Raw genomic sequence first — 13262 nt, 5'->3', positions numbered from 1 at the left:
CACCCCTGAAAATGCCTGCAAGTCCTATTGCCAGCTTAATACCAATTGTTTGCCTACAAATTGCTTAAACAAAAGCGATTTAAAATGCAAAAGCAAAACACAAACTGGAAAAAAATTCAAACAAAAAAGTGTTGATTGTGGTTTCAGCTCATTTGTTAGACATTTGCCATTGTATGCGTGTGTTGTGTTTGTTTTTGTTTTTTTGTTGTGCAAACAAAACGCGCCGGAAGCGCATTTGACAAGCTTGTAGCGCTTAATGCGCCCTGAAATATGCTTCAGTCCGCGCGCTTTGACCCCTTAAGGGCGCTTTGTTTAGCTTTGCTTATGCAACTTTTAATCGATTCGATTTCGATTGTTATTGTTTTCAGTTTTTTTTTTTTATAAAAAAAAATAACAAATCATTTTGGCATTATTTTTGAATTGGCGATTAAAATATTTTTATGCAAACAATGGTAATTGTTGATGAGTTTATGAAGATTGTTGTGGGTATTGGTTGCTTTAATGGTTACCATTGGGCTGTGTGAAAACCACCCTGAGTGATTATGGGTTATGTGTGCGTAGAAATTATATTCGAGGATTATATGATTTTATGGGTATTTGGGTGGGCAATACTGCTTTTGAAACATAAAAAAGAAAAAGTTAAAATTTTAAATAGAAATTTAAGAAAAAATTTAAATAAAAAGCGGAATCAGAAAAGTTCATCGTCGAAATTTTCAGTATTTTACAACAACTTTGTGAACAAATTTCTATATGTATTGAGAGAAGTTGTTGGAAAATAATGAACTTTTCGAAGAGGCGTTTTTTTGATATTCTCAATACACAAAGCTATTTGTTCGCAAAAAAATTCGAAAATAAGTAAAAATAAAAAAACAAAACAAAAACCTTTAACGCATAAAAATACCCGCTAGACCTTCTAGCCGAAAAATGAAGGCAAAAAATACATATTTCATAGCGCCGCCTAATGTGTGGGAGGAGTTTATGGCACAGTGTTTGCAATATTTCGTTTTAATAAATTCCCCAGAGATGCAACACGTGACTAGTATCAAATTACAATCATATGTAACGGTATAAACACACACCTACACACCTAAATATATACATACATACAAATATCTACAGTGGGTGTGATAAAGCTCACGTCTACATCGCTGAGTGTGCTGAAGCCGGAGGGTTGTTTTCAGCTCGACGTTCGTTTGTAATACCCACCATTTTTTTGTATTTTTTGTGGCATAGTAAAAGTAAAGTGCAATATCTTCTAATATAATTGGCTTCGGTTTGTTGGCTATATATAACGGCACTTACGCCATTAGAAGTTATTTCTTTAACCATTAAAAGTTTATGAGTTTAAGATGTGTATAAATTACTTTTGCGTACTCTATACAACCAGCATGGACGTCCATATGTATGTAGGTCGCAAGCTTGTTGGAATATTTTAATGGCAGAAGCGATGTCTTGCAATTGCCGTAAATGTTGTTAGAGTACAGGATTTTAACATTTTTTATAAAGAATTTTGCACTATATTATAAAAAAAAGTTTATTTTTGTTTAGAATTTGTTTTAAATAGCAAATCTTAAACACTAGTTAACTACATTAAACTCGATAAATTATTAACTAAAACAAACTAGTTAGAAACTAGTTAGTAATGGAGTAGTTACCAAATCTTTTGTAGGAGATAAATAATTATTTTTTATTACACTAAACTACTGAAACAAATAACTAAAAACCGACTAGTTTGTAACTAGTTAATGTTGGAGTAGTTACCAAATCTGTTGTAGGAAATAAATATTTTTGTTTATTACATTAAACTAGCGGAACAAACAACTAAAAACCGACTAGTTTGTAACTAGTTAATATTGGAGTAGTTACCAAATCTTTTATAGGAAATAAATATTTTCTTATTACATTAAACTAGTCGAACAAAAAAAAAACAACTAGTTTGGAACTAGTTAAAAATGGAGTAGTTACCAAATCTTTTGTATGAAATAAAATATATTTCTATATTCCTATGTACATATAGAGTGAGTATATGCAGTCAAGTACTTACTTTAACTTCAGCAATAATCAATGTGCGGCTCAGTAATTTATCAAAGTTTGGAATTTGTAATTCAACCCAGTTTATTGCCCTGCAGGCTAAGAATCAGTCGGTTCGGTTGCCTACTGACATCATTTGTCACCGTTTGACAGATCAATAAAGCCGCAAATGAGGTGTTAAGAGACAATAAAAAAACAGCTAAACCGCAATAGCAAGTGCAACGCTGCCACTGTGGCAAGTGAAGAAGACACTCAACAAATTGGAAAATCAAATCAGCAATGTATGTTAATATTTCAAATATAATATGCCACGCAGACTATTTGTACAGCCTCAGAGCATATCTAATACAACAACAACAGTATGCCAAATATAAATAGTAATGATAATAACAGTGGCTGCTGCTTTGCAAGCAATTGGGAGCGCTTAGAACCAAAACTACACAAGGCAACCAACTGCTTTGGCAGCCAGTGGCAGCACGCGCGCTCAGCAGCTACGGCGGCACCGATTAGCGGCTGCCGAGGTCGATAATTCGATTTGTGCCAAATGCAAGTGTAGAAATGCCATTTACTTGGCCACAAGCCGCACAAGTGTGTGTATGCAGAGCTTGGTTGGTGTTTGTGCGCCGCAGGCACAAGCGAGCAAATAGAAATGAAGAAGCCACTACTGTGGCTGCCGTCGCGTTGTGTGATGACCTCGGCGCGCAGCGCTGCGCGGTGTAATTGCAAATTGCACCGTTAAGCGACCAAATTATAGACAATAATAAAAAGAACCTGCCGCAGCGCAGCACAACAGCGAACGCGCGGCGCGAGTGCGGCAGCAAAACGCCAATCATTTCGAGTATGTAAAATAGCCGGCGGACGGCGGAGCATAAAAGCCGCATTGAAGAAGCTGCAGCAGTGGAATGCAAATGCCGCTTTGCGCGTTTACATGTGTATGTGTGTGTATACAGTAAAATAACAACAGCAAAGTGGCTTGCCAAGAGGCAGCTAGGCTCAAACACAACACACCAACAATAGTGGCACACTCGCCAAAGCAGTAAATTGGCAAGGCAAGAGGTTAGGTCAGGCACGCATGCGCAGAACGCGGCGTAAACCACACATGCAGCAAGTGTGTGGCAGCAATGACAAAAAGCTGCGTGGCATAAAAAGCATTTAGTAGCGAAAAACGGCAGCGCGCAATCATTTTCGAATGTTGCCGCATCATGAATGCCACGTTGATGTTGTGGCAATGTGGTTAATTGTAAACTTTCTACACAGCTGGCGGCAAAGAAAGCCTATCAGTGATGTGTTTCTGTTAATATGCTTCTTTTTCATTTCCAATTTAGACACTTGTATTTGGTTTCTTAGCCAGCAATTAAGCTTGTTAGATTGTCGCGTTGCCACAGTGAGCTATGAAAAAAAAGTTGCAGCAACAACAAAATTAAATAATGTAAAAATCTACAACTGCGCAACTGCGTTTCTTTTGTTTCGCTGCGGCATAAGTGCTTGGTAATCATGCGCGCCGCAGTTGCCGCTGCGTGCCACAGCCTTTATGCCTTTTCGACTATTAATCGCGCGTGTCATTAAGTGCTGCATTTCGAACACCTTGCTTTCTACTTTGATTTTCTGCATGTTTGTTGTAGGTTTTGGGTTTTTTGTTGTTGTTTTTTTTTTGTTTTTTTTTTTCTATTTGTTTCAAATTTTTTAATTTTTATTTTCTGTTTTTTAATTTCAATTTTTATTTTTTTCTTCTAGTTCTCTCTTGTGTTTTTTTGTCTCTGGTAATGCACTACTGTTTAAATCGATTATAGTTGGAATTTTGATGCTGTGGCATTATGAACAGCCGCAGCTAATTAAATTCTTAATTGCTTTCACGCTATTTTCAGTCACTGTGTCTTACCGCAATCAATACGGACTTTAATCTTGATCATCAAAGGTGTTTTACGTACTTTGTGTGTAACTGTTTGAGAGTAGAACATCTGGAAAAAATGTAGTTCTTGTAAAAATGTTTCTTTTCTGATTATTTTGGTGCTCTGATTAGTGTGATCTAACAAACTTTTTGAGGTTAAGTCTGAAGAATAATATGAGAAGTACCAATTGATTACAATTTTTTGGAAATTTATTTTTCTGGTTATATTATTGTAAGTTTTGTTAATCTTGAAATATGAAATTTTGTTAGTGTTATTTTTATTATTTTTCATTTTTCATTATTTATTTTTTGTTTTTTATATTAATAAATATCAACTATGTATTGATTTTGCAAAAGGGAAAGAAATTAATTTCTTCCACCGAAAGATCTATAAACTTAAGTAGAATTTGAGTTTAGGTTTAGGTTCATAACAAAGTGAAATGTGGCAACGTTGGAAACTGAAAAAATCTCAAATGCCGCAAGAGTGCTTACTAAGTTCTTGTGGTATTCAAAATTAGCAGAATTTTAATTCTTTACTTCTTCATACTTCATAGTTTTCCTTGCATTTTAGCTCGCTTCGAGATTTATATAAAATCTGCATGGGATAGTTGAATGTAATATTAAGATGATAAAAATCTACGCTGCTATAAATTTATAAAATAAATGTTAAAAATAAATATGTATTAAAAATATTTTTCTCGTGAGCTTAAGGCTTCGCACATTGTGAAGCTCAGCACCTATTCATGATACACGATGATGACATTCGCTGTTTTTCTTTGCCTTTCTATGTGATATTATGCATTTAAATATGTCATAACAAAGTGAAATGTGGCAACGTTGGAAATAAAAAAACAGGCAAATGCCGAAAGAAGTTTACTAAGCATTTGTGGCATTCAAAATTAGTCGAATTTTTATTTCTTACTTCTTCATAGTTTTCCTTGCTGGCTAGCTCTATTTATTTCTTCGTGTTTATGCTCTTTTCTATGTTTTTCGATGTGTTTCTATGTTTTTATACTTTGTAACCTAAAGATTTATATTAATTACGTTTCTATACATTTCTGCGTGTTTCCGCTCCATTCTATGTTTTCCGATGTTTTTCTATGTTTTTATATTTTGTAACCAAAGGGCTTACATTAAGAAAGTGTATCAATGGAATCTGATATTTTCTCAATAAAGTACCTTTAAGGCTTTTTATTTTTAATTTAAAATAAGTATTGAAACTGCTCTATATCCTTCTCTCCCTTTATCTCTCTTTAAGCGATTTTGAAATTTCATTTGCGGCGAAAAGAATTTGAGTGTTCTATTCTGTATTCTACGTCTCAAGCATTTGGCCCCACCGTATAAGACAATTAAAGGGGTAACGGCAGGGAGGCCACAGATTCTATTGAAATTCACGTGAAGCACAGGCATAAAGCATGACTACTTCTCATGGACTTCATAACGAAACTCCATTTGGTAACGCAAAGAACCAAAACTGGTCTATGCATGGCCCATTAGCCTACCAGACTACCCGAACCTAACCTATTGCGTCTCTCTTACATAGTCAACAAAAATGTCTGAAAATAAATTCTCTTAATTTTTTGTTTTCTCTGACAAATCACCACTCCAATCTCTGCAGACCGCAATCCATTAAAATCACCATTGTTCCAAAAGCTTTCAAAAGAAATTGGCAAAAAATAAAATAAAACAAAAATTGGATATCTGCATTTAATCCCAGAAGTGCTGCAGCACGCACTTATCTAACGAGTGCATCAATCAAGTGCGTGCAACAAATTGCAATTTAATGCGCTTACAAATGCTAATGCAACACTTGCAACACATAGATATATATGGAATACATGTGTGTGTTTGCAACTGCAAAATGTGTGGCGTGAATTGCCGAGTGCTTATGTAAAGCACTTCTCCCAGCTATCAATTGCTAGCAGATCTAGATCCGCACTGCTGAAAAGCGATTAGAATATGCAGGGCTGGCATGCGTACTAACAAACACGCACACGCACTTGCGAAAACTGAAGCATGCGTGATTGTTGCATATGTGGCTGCACAGCGCAAATTGCTTGTGTGTGGCCTGCAGTGCCGTGCGATACTTTGTTGCAGGTTGCGAAGTGTTAAAAGAAGTCGCTGAGCCGTGCAGCGGCAGGATGTGGCTGAGCGCCGCGCAGTCAGGGGTGTAAAAGTGGAGCAAAGTAAGCGAGAAATGCCACATATACATAGCTATGTACATATATTATATATGCATCTGCTCACATACTTGTATATATAAATGTTTTTACATATGTACATACATATGTATGCAGGCGTGCTTAAGTCGCCATAAAATGCTGACGAAAATGCCTGGGATTGCGATTGGAAATAAATATTTCTCACAGTTTTCGAAGCAACCAAAAGGGAATATAAAATTTAAATGCAGAAAAATGTGCTATTTACATACAGACGCCTGTATATACTCAAGTACGTACACATGTATGCGAGTTATGCCACAACAGGACTTGTTGCAACACTCATGCTTCATTTCGCCTTAGCGCTTATTTGCGGTGGTCACGATGTTGCAAGTTGCCACAGTGCAACGCCGCCTGTGTCCACATTTATATATGCACATAATAAATACAGGTATATGCTTACGAGCATATGTGTGTGTGTGTGTTGGCAATATGTGTTGTTTGTGACTCGGCGCTGGTAAGCATGCGTAGCATCGAATTGCAACAAGTTGCGCCAGTGGGCAACTTGCAACAGTGCGGCAATTTGTAGGCAAACAACCGTTGCGGTGAGCGTGTATAGTGTTTGTTGTTGTTTTTGCTTTGTTTTTGCAATTTTCTGCCTAGTTGTTGTTGTTTTCTGGCTTGTCGTTGCTATCTTTTGCTATGTTGTTGGTGTTTTCTGGTTAGTTGTTATTGTTTTTTGCTTAGATATTGTTGTTTTGTGGTTTGTTGCTGTTCTTTTCTACTTATTTCTTGTTGTTGCATTTGTTTTGTATTTTTGTTGTTTTTTTTCAAAGCTTTTGTTGTTGCTTTTTCATAGTTTTGTTATTATTTTTTCATAGTTTTGTTGTTGTGTTTTTCATAGTTTTTGTTGTTGTTTTGTTCATACTTGTTGTTGTTTTTTTCTTGGTTGCCACTAGTGCCGCAGCGCGTTGTCTTCAGAACACACGCGTGCAAAAAGTGAACGATAAATATTTGTGCAGTTGCAGGTGAGCCACTGTGCGGTGCGGCCAGTGCGTCAGGGTGGGCTGCTTTATGGCCGCTACAGCCTTTTGTAAGCCTATGGAGTTGGTTTTCGTGCACCAGCAGACACACACACACCCATTGATATTTATGCAGCATCGAATTGCCCGCAAACGCATATGAAATGTGCAACAAAAATCGGCGAATGCTTGCAGTCAGCCAGCATGTGGCAAGCACAAACAATGCTACAGGGAAATACAATACTTTAAGGTTGCACATCGAGTGTGTTGCACAAACACACATTAATACACAGAGTCTTGTGTTCGAGTGCAAGCTTTGTTAGCACTTTTGTGGCATGTTGCTCAAATGCGCGCGGCTGCTGGGCAGCTATTCTGTTGCAAATATATGTTTTGCTGCTTTTCATTTTACTATTTGCCGGCTGTGGCATAAACAATGACACTACTTACTCGACGTCTGACCAAAAGCACAACACGTCTCTGTTGCACAAAAGTGGTTTAGGCACACACACACACACATACAGTGCATACAAGCAAGCATGTGCCACTTAAGTACTTTTGTGTGCTCTGGTCGACATTTTGGTCACTGCCACTGACACGATCAAGGTTGTTGTTTTTCTAACGCGACCAAGTCAAGGGTATTGCCGCTGGATTTGGTCGCCATCTGGAAGGGGGGGGAGTGGAATTACTCATTTTATTTTTTATTTTATTTTTTGTGCTTGGTTCCTTTTTATGGGCACGCACGCGCAATGCTCTAGGAAGTGGCATGCCGCATTAAATACCTTTTCGTGCATTTATTACTCATTTGTGGCATGCGAAAAAAATGTAAAAAATTTCCAGTTTTTATAGAAAAAAATTTAATTTCTTTTCAGTTTCCTTTTATTCGCGCTGTCATGTGCGGCATGCGACACACAGCCCTTCTTTGGCAGCCAACAAAATTTGATATCCTTTTCCATGATTACACGCCGAATATCAGTACATTTTCGGTTTCGACGCAAATAACTTGCAACATTTATAATGCCATTGCCTTTTTGGCCATGCGACGTACGAATTTTCTTTTCCGCTTTGTTGCTGCTTCGTTTTGCATTGCCAATCACCTTTGGTTGCCAACGGAAAAATCATAAATTGTTTTAGGACCAAAGCAAATACTACAACAAAAAGTATAGTAAAAAAGTTCAAAACAAGTTTGCCGCTTAAGTCTACGCACTGACCATGCCAGCCGCTGCATATGCTGCAAGTGTTTGTTGCAGCCGTGGCAATTGCCGTTTCGGTTGTGCTACAACAAGCGCGACCGTGTCCATTTGCGTGCTGTCGGCTTAGAATACGCACTGCCAAATTTGGCTCTAACCCACATATTTACACAGCTCTCTAGTCTAGGTGGCGGAACGGAAGAGCAAGAGCGCACGGTTTTGGTGTGAGAGCGCACACATTTATGCCACATGCCATCGTAGATAGGAAAAAGTGCGGCATATATATAATGTTGCAACATTAGCAACAATAGTCAGAGTCAAATATGTTGCAATGCCACGCTAATAGCTATGGACAGCCACAATAGCAACAATCTAATAATAACAACAATTACTTCCAGTATGGTGTTGCTCAATAACTTGGCGGCGGCACTAGGCAATTGCGGCAAGTATACTTATAGTCTTGGTAAGCAGTTTTGCAGCTGATGACTGCCGTCAATTGTGTATTGAAATCACTCAGCCATGTGTATGTACATGTGTGCATATGTGCATGTGTCTGTATATTTGGTATGGCTGCCTCAATTTGACATAATTGATCAACGAGCCTGTTGCAGCAGCGGCAGCTGTGTGCAGTTTGCGGAAAATCGCCCACCAGCACCCAAATAGCCAAAGCAACAGGCATTGCCAACCAGCACTTATTGTGTAGCACATATACATATTCACATATATATGGACTAACATACACACATACGCTTTTTTATGTGAATAACCAATGTGACTAGGAAAGCGGCTGCCATTGCAAGGCTGTTATAAACTCAGAGTTTATTGAACTGAAATTATTATTAAATATATTTTTTCTTAGTTCTAGCATAATAGCGTGGACTTTTTAAATTTTATTCATTATTTTTTAAATTATATATTTTTTTCTTTGTTTTTTCGTATTGTTTAATTGTTAAATACTTTTTTATTGACATTTATTTAAATTTCATATAATAAATTTTTAATTAATTTTGATATTTTAAAATTAATTTTTTTATATTTTTTTATTTTTGGCAGGTTCCTTAATTAAATTATTAATTATAATTATGTATAAAATTTTTTTAAAAAACATTTTCTCATTTTTTTAGTTGTTAAATTTTTATTAATAATGATGATAATTATATATTCTTAATTATTTATAATTTTATTTAAGACTAATTAAGACATATTTTTAATTAATTTCAATTACAAACTAACGTTTATTTTTTTTTGTTTTTTAGAAGTTCTGATTAAAGTCCAGTTTTTTATTTCAGTTATTTATTTTTGGCATTTTTCTTAATTAAATTAAATAATTATAATTAATTATATGATATTTTAAAAACTTTTTCTCAATTTTTTCGTTGCTAAATTTTTATAAATAATTATGAATATTAATTAATGTTTTTTTGTAATAAAAATTAAGGATAAATTTTAATTAATTGTAATTACAATTTTTAACTCTAACTTTCAAATTTTTTTGGAAAACTGTTATCAAAATCTTTTTCTTAATAATTGTATAATTTTTTTTTTTAATTTTATTTATTTAGTTTTGGAATTTTTCTTAATTAAATTATGTACTTAAAATTATATATACGATATTTTAAACATCGTTTTCTCAATTTTTTATTTGTTAATTTTTTATATTAATTATTAATAATTATGATAAGTATATGTCATAAATTTTTTTAATTATTAAATTTTTACTTATATTTATTAATAATTATATGTAATTATTATATTATATTTTTTTTTTTAATAAATAGCACTAATTTTTTTAAATTATATTAAATTAAAATTTTTTTCTGTAACTTTTTTAAGTATTTTTGTTTCTCATTGTTTTAATTAATTTTTTTTTTTAAATTTTTATTTTTTTTTTACTTATACTTTTCAATATTTTTTATTTATTTTTAATTATTTTTATATATATATTTTTTTTAATTATATAATCATTTTCTATTTTTTGTATAATTATTTCCTTTTATTTTTATAATTTACTTTTTTTTTTAATTTTTATCAGCCACTTCAGGTCCATTTAATTTATAAATATACTCTTCTTTGTATTTTATTTACCGTTTTCTACCATCATTACCGTGTTCCGGCCAGTTATCTCCGCTTGCATTGAATGCTCGACATTGTATCCCCCTTTATTTGTCAATTCGCATTGCGACAATTTGCAATATTTCTATTGCTGCGGCATCAACATGTCTTTTATTTGGCTCTCCTACTCATTTGAAGCAGCTGAAGCCCTGTTTGGTCATCTTAATTCCCTATAGAGTTAATGATTTCCACGTAAGTAGCCAAGTTGAACATTTGATTTGGTTTGTGTTGCACGTGATTCATTGAAGATGCAAGCATCGTGACGAAGTTGCGGTCTCTTGACAATTAAATGCAGCTGCACCCAAGGCGTGCTCAATATATATGTACATACATATGTATGTATGGTACATACGGATATTTTAAAGGCACCGGTGTGCATAAGGAAGCATAATTTTTTGGGAGTATTTTTTAATATTTGAATTAGTCGTGGGTAGCGCGCACTTCTGGAGTAAGATTAGTGCTTAAAATGTTTCAAAGCCTACTACTTTTAGACACTTGCTTGTCCGGTATTTGGAATGGGATACCGTCGGAAATTTGCAAGGCATCGTGAATCCCGAATCGTGATTTTTGAATAGCAATATTCAGAAGTTATCACTTTTTGAAATTCTTTCTAGTCTTTAAAAAAAGTTTTCATAAATTAATCGAAGAATCCCGAAATTTCGGGATTGCATTATAGAAACCCCGAAAATTAAATATGTTTAACTTGTATAGTTATGAAATATGTTTCGACACTTGTGAAATAATCCCGAAATTTCGGGATTACATTATAGAAGTCCCGAAATTAAATCTGTTTACCATGTATTTGTGAGAAATATGTATCGTCAATTTTGAAAAAATCCCGAAATGTCGGGACTGCATTACAATAATCCCGAATATTTAGTATTTTTAAGACAAAATATTTACTTTATTTATGATGCAAGTCTTTGGAAAAATTGACTAACTAATTTGCGCTCTTACTCGTCGTCAGCTGTCACTATTGGCGAATGACAATTTGTTTAGCGCTTGGCCATATTTGCACGATGTTCCGAGGGAAAATGTACAGTAAGTGTGAAACACATAACAAACTTTATAAATATACATACATATATGTATGTAAGTACTGTATACATTCATAATTCAAGGTGTTGAATGCCACACACACTCACACTCATGTGTTGCATACATTTGCTGCTATTTTGCTATGTGATTTTTGCTTCTTCTTCCACATTATATCGTCTGCATGTGGCAAATTCATCTGCACGTTGTTTGCGAACATAACGGTACACAAGTTAACTATTTATTAAGTTGAACCACGTTTGCCTAAGCAAATTGTCTGCTACACGAAATGCTGCTGCCGTTGCCGCTACTGCTGCTGCGGTTTGCTTGCAACTTGAGTCACATGCACGCCATTTGTAGCGGCAGCAACAATTGCTGCTGTTTATCTTACATGTGCATTGCATTACACGGCACACATCATTGCCATTTGCCATAGTTATTTCTGTGGCAACAGCAATAACAACAACAGCAACTCGACTCGGCAAGATCTTCATCAGGCAAAGAGGTTCGAGCCACATTTTTGTCACTTCAACGCCTCCCGTAGTCATCCGAAGCCGCAAAAAAGCAAAAAGCAGGCAACAACAACTACAAGTTAACAATAACAACCTGCTATGAGTAGTGAGTAGCAGCCTGCCGCTTGCCACTTCTAATACAAGTTGATCTATTACCTTGCTTTGTTATTGTTATTGCTGTTGTTACTGCCACCGCGGCTGAGGCACTTCAATAGATCTTATTTGCGCGCTGTTGCCAGCACAGCCTTCGCTACTGCCACACTGCCACTGCCACGGCGACAGCGCGAACGTGTCGATCATGTATGGCATGAAAAATGCGGAAGCACAACACAATTGGCACAAGTGTGGCTGCCGCACGGCGACGCCACGTACCTATAACACGGCGTACGTTCGTACATTCAATCTTCGTTCCTTCGCTCGTTCGTTCGTTCATACTTTGGCTGCTTGGTTCGTCATGAGGGCGGCCAAGCAGGCGCGTTAGAATCTGTTGTTTGAGGTGCCACTTCTGGCACTCGAGTGTGCAAACATCGTTGCTGCGAACTTATCTATACAAACATTCACAGATTTGTTTGTGCATTGACGCTGTTGTTCTTGTATGTTGCACGTTTTGGGTACTGCGTCGTTTTGATGCGACAACTAAGAGATGCTTTACTGCTGACAGTGGCACTGGTGACGCCTATGCACCCTAACTAACTCAACAAGCTGCAGTCTGGCGTCGGTCACGCGGCAAGCGCGGGGGTAAAAGGGGCTATAGACAGCTTGCAACAGCTAGGCGCTGCACCTAACGTCTAATAAGTGTGCAAGTATTTGCCATTATTTGCACTCCCGCTAGCTGGAAGGCTCTCAGCAGCTGACTGCCTGCCTAACTGGCTAACTCCTATTAGACTTGTATTGTTTATGTTGCAGCTTTGTTGCTTGTCTATTCGCGGTTACTGCCAATTTATCCGGAGGCACTTTTGGCGTGGACTTGTGTAATTTTTACATACACACAGATTTAATGTACGCCAATATACATACTCAACTATGTATGCATATGTACACATGTACTATATATTGCTATGCGTGTATTTGTGCGTTGGCAGAACTGGTTCCTGTGCGCCTTAATGCCATTAGCCGCTAAGTTCACTACACCTGCTTCCTATATAAATAGTTTGTAACGCTTCATCTTTCACACTACTGATCGATATTCATTTTCATACCTAAAAATGCAAACAGATGTACATATACATATCTACATATTAACTTATACAAATATTTTTTTGAAAAATGTGTTTTCAAGGATGCAGTTTAGCTTCTTATCCAGTTCATTAACCGCT

General features: G+C 35.9%; 1 protein-coding gene across 1 annotated transcript in view; it reads right to left on the bottom strand.

The window, feature by feature from the left end:
- Positions 1 to 13262, bottom strand: part of LOC105223667 (microtubule-associated protein futsch) — a 116290-nt gene that overhangs the window by 54394 nt on the left and 48634 nt on the right. The gene's annotated exons all lie outside the window — the stretch shown is intronic.

Source organism: Bactrocera dorsalis, chromosome 2 (genome assembly GCF_023373825.1).
Source record: "Bactrocera dorsalis isolate Fly_Bdor chromosome 2, ASM2337382v1, whole genome shotgun sequence".
NCBI lineage: Eukaryota > Metazoa > Arthropoda > Insecta > Diptera > Tephritidae > Bactrocera > Bactrocera dorsalis.
The sequence above is the reverse complement of the archived record's forward strand: the minus strand, read 5'-3'. Positions and strand labels throughout refer to the sequence as shown.